The sequence below is a fragment of the Geospiza fortis genome, unplaced genomic scaffold (genome assembly GCF_000277835.1).
Source record: "Geospiza fortis unplaced genomic scaffold, GeoFor_1.0 scaffold54, whole genome shotgun sequence".
In the NCBI taxonomy this organism is placed as follows: domain Eukaryota; kingdom Metazoa; phylum Chordata; class Aves; order Passeriformes; family Thraupidae; genus Geospiza; species Geospiza fortis.
Genome location: NW_005054301.1, coordinates 5,189,345 through 5,193,710, shown reverse-complemented (window position 1 = coordinate 5,193,710; position 4,366 = coordinate 5,189,345). Strand labels below are relative to the sequence as shown.

The following is a 4,366-nucleotide window of genomic DNA, read 5'->3' as shown; positions in this document are numbered from 1 at the left end:
TATCCCTTTCATCACTGCACAGATTCAGAACTGGGCCTGGCCCTTCTCTCCTATTTAGGAAGGGACAGAGGAGAAGAAGGAGCAATTTTAATCTAGACAAGCTTTTTTTGAAAGTCAGAGCCCTTGTTTGGAAATATCTTTTCACACCTACTTGTGTCAATCAGCAACGTGATCCAAAGCCACGTCCTGCAAGCAGTGGCAGTAGTCAAGCAGGATTTCTCCATGGAATACTTTCCCAATCCAGCAAGAAAAGCTGTTTCTAATTGGTTCTCTGGACTTTTTGAATTGTTTTTGCTTGGTTTTTTTTTTTTTTCCCTGACTGCGCTTTCTAAGTTCAGATGTCTCGCTTTCGGGATTTTGTAAACCCGCGGTTCGCCCCGCTTTGCTTTCGTGACGGCTGCGCGGCTTTCTGCCACCGCGACTGTCGGTGGGATTCCCGTGCGCTCCGGCTGCTGAGGCAAATGGGGGATCCCGCCTTAATATCCGATTTCTTGTTTCTCTTTCAGTGATCCCAGTGACAGAATGACACAGTTTTTGTAAGCCTGTGACTGCATCAGAAGCTCTTCCACTTTTGATTTGTTTAAACCAGCCATGTTTGCCAAGTGTTTAAGGTTGGGCTGGGAAAGATATTGCTGTGCATTGCTCAAGGGTGTAGGAGAGGCCAGGTAGGTGAGTAATCGCTGTGATCTCATCTCGCTAATGCAAAGGGACATAGGATTTCCCCGGTGTTGTGAGAACACACGGCTTTTTTTTTTTCTTCTATTTCCCCCTTTAAATAGCTAGCTAACATTTGCATAACACTGTTAACAGGCAAATTACTTAAAACAACCTCGGTTCATGCAAATAAGCCAAGAATTCATTTCGCTGGGAGGAAAACAAAATAAACCCCCCCAAAACTTTCCTTCTCCCGCCCGCGATCTCCGAAGTTGCCCGCTCCCCGCCCGGCCCCGCGGCCATGCCGGTGCCCGTGCTGGCCAGGAGGGGCTCTGCAGAACCCGCTTTTGCTCTCGTTGCAGTCGGCGGCTGTTTTTGCAAATATCGACATCGCTGGGGGGAGGGCGGAGGGCGGGGGGGAAGCGGTCGCACGCTCGGCGAACGCGGAACCTCTCCCAGCTGGGCTGTGTTGGGTGGATTTCTTTCTTTCAGTACCTCTTCCTGATTCCTTTGTTGCTACAAACGCCGAAATCCCCGTCCATTGCAGGTTTCCCTCTGTGTTTGAAAAGAACTTAGTGTTTCTATGGCGGGGTGCCACGGCTCCCTTACACCGGCACGCTCAGCAGCCATGCAACACCGACGGGAAAAGATACCTTCTATTCGATTAATAACGTTTTGGAACTCACATGACAAAAAAACCGTTCCTTTAAATATTTCATTTCATATCACCAATATGTGTAATTTTCGTTTTTAGTTGTCTAAAGCATTTTATATGCGTCTGGTTCTAGTCTATAAAGCTGGCAAATGAATTTGATTATATGTGTGTGGAATTATTTTATAGGGAAGGCTTAATGAAATGCACACATTGAAGTTACAGAAATGGTAGGACCAGATAAAATACAGTTAGAAAATCAATTGTGACAAAGTGACTCTTTTTCAGGGGAAGCTTGTAGAAGTAGTAAGTAGAGATAGAAAAGTATTTGAATTATGTGAGTCTCCTGTATGCAAATTGGCAGAAGAAGATGCGCTAAAGGGGAGTGGATTTCACACTTAAAAATTTCACACCTAAACTGTGGGCATTACAAAAGCTTCACAGAAGTATGGCAGATGAAAGCTGGTCAAAGTCTTTGCTTCCAGCCACAGTGATTTAGTGATGGCTGCAGGATTTCTACACTAATATGTCTTTACTTCACTAAATAAGCATGTGTTCCCTCTGATTCATACTGGAATGTCAGTTCCTTTCCTATCCTTTTACTGCCTCACGTTGATCTTCATATGAGGAGCAGAAGTGGGCTGTGATAGAAGGTCAGCCTCTGCTTTAAAAACTCGGGTTGAGAGACCTGAAGCTTCCCCTTTATCTCGCATGTCTGAGAATGGAGAACTGCAACATATCCTGACTGTATTTCAGTCCCTGGGTTACACAAATCCAACCATGACAAGGAACTCCATGTGCTTGAACTACCCCTCACCCTGGATCCTCGATCCACTGAATCCTCCTGCAAGAAAGCCCTTTTTTGGTAAACTCACCTCACAGGAACAGACTTATTGGCTCACAAGAGCAGTCTTTCTAGTGGGTGTAAATAATAATCACCTTAGATATCATCTAGCCTTAGAAAACCATTTACAGGTGCTGTCAACTCCCTTTATAGTTTGTGAATAGAAAAAGAGAGAGATTAGCATCTGTGACCCGACCAAACTGCCTTTACTCTTACTTGCAGGATACACAGTTGCAGAAATATGTTTGTCTTTCCGTAATGATTAAACTTTGATTTAAACTTTGGTCATGGGCACGTACTGTACCATTACGCAAGCAGCACTTAAGGATGAAGTGTCAGCATAGCAACAATATGGCCAGCAGCAGCAGTGATCTCTGCAAAGCTGACTGATGAAGAGAACTGCAATGTAAATGCAAATAAATGCCACGCTGTGGCACCTTCACAGGGAACGACTTGTCATTATCAATCTAATCTGGGTAGGGAAAAATAGATTGAACGGTAGCAATGTAACAAGCTTCCCATCTATGGCAGCACTGTCCTTGCGAGGGTAGCAGCAAGCTTTCCCCCTCACCTTCTGCCTTTTCTCTTTGCCATGTGTGTGACAGGACAGGAGCAATCCAGATTGGTCTTGCTGGATTTATACTAAACATGCCTGGTGTTTATTTAGCTCTGAAATAATCCAGGAATTAATATTACTTTTGGAGGAAGCAAAGAGGAAGCCCAAACAATTAATTCATTCAGGTGTCTAATCTGGCTAACTGAAAGAAAGAAGTGAGCAAACAAAAAATAGCGTAAGAACCCCCCCAAACAGTAGATGGTTTAGGGAGATGAAGGGGAGTGCAAGGAGGAATGGACCTATGGCTGAGAACAATTGCTACCCAGCTACTGTTTTCTGTGCAGGAACACAAGTCAGCACTGTGGATGTAGCATTAGGGATTCCGCAGAGATTGCCCAAAGTTTATGACCTGCCAGTAGTCCCAAGGGACAAGGACTATAATTTTCACAATCAGAAGTGAAATCTACTAACTCCTTCCTTTCAGTCCTAGGATAAATACTGCCATCTGATAATCCCTTTCCCTTTATTCCTATTACTATCTTTATTTGAAAGTACACACATGCATATATGGGTCTGTGTAACAATAAAACAGCACATGAAGCATCAATTTAAATGAAGGAATCAAAATGATCATACAAAATACAGCGGGCAGGAGCTGGCCACTACCTTTCCTAGAGCCACCAGCAGGTATGGAAAGCAGAGGGTGCAACACACCATGAAGGACAAAGTGACAAAACCCAGGTGGCCTGGCTGCACCCCAGGCACTACTCCGTGCCACTCCCAGACATGAGCTCTCAAAACACGGCGGTTATTGTGGATCTGGATGAGAAAGGAGTACTGTGGATTATCGATCAGCTGTGCACTGTTAATTATGCAGAATATAGGACAGCCCCAAAGTTTGCAAGCGATAATAATTAGGAGCCCATGATCTCAGCAGCTTGGGAATGAACAGTCCGGTCTGGCTCTAAATGCTCACAGCCTGGGAATATGTTTAACTCTTTCCTGTTCGCTTTACAAAGTTTTGGCACTGATCACTGCAGCCGTCAGAGCAGCTGGCTCTTCTGCAGGCACTCACAGAAATGGTTCTTTCTTTACTGATCCAAACAGCAGCTACAGCTGGAAAAAAATACAACAACGAGAAGGGTAGTGCACTCCAGAAAGTGTAATTTACATGGATTTACCTCAGAATAGCAAATAAAATCCGTCACAATCAAATGACTGGCTTCAAAACAATGCAGAGATTAGCAGTGAACAGAGCACTTGGTGGTAAAGAGAGTGTGTTCAGCAAATCAAAACACAAACACTTCAGGAAGAAGTTGCATAATTTTGTCAAATTAAAAGTTAAACAACATTGTCTTCTACTAGAAGCTGCCAGGAAGTGTCAAAACACTCAGTTACAAAGAATAGGAGTAGTTACATGTTTCTGTTTATCATTTCAGTTCTCATCTCATTATAATTCTGGTTTTTTCCTAACATTTTTCAGGTAGTGAGCCTTGCTGACATACAGTTTATTCCGTTCCCACCTAGGAACTCTTAAGACACATTTCTTAACGGACGTTGCCTCTCGTTTCCTCTCTTCTCCCGGTGCCATTTCCACTTCGTGCTGGAGCAGGGAGCCAGGGAGCCGAGGGCACAGCGGGGCGGCGGCGGCGCCGGCGCG

The 4,366-nt window shown here is 44.5% G+C and overlaps 1 long non-coding RNA gene across 2 annotated transcripts; it reads left to right on the top strand.

Annotated features, from left to right (window-relative positions):
• Window positions 1-318: 318 nt before the first annotated feature.
• On the top strand, window positions 319-1,463 carry LOC115949163. Of its 2 annotated transcripts, none has more exons than XR_004082771.1 (2): window positions 319-665; window positions 1,202-1,463. It is a non-coding gene; the product is annotated as an uncharacterized LOC115949163 (long non-coding RNA). The 2 variants fall into 2 exon arrangements; XR_004082772.1 differs by having other exon boundaries at window positions 319-669.
• The last annotated feature ends 2,903 nt before the right edge of the window (window positions 1,464-4,366 follow it).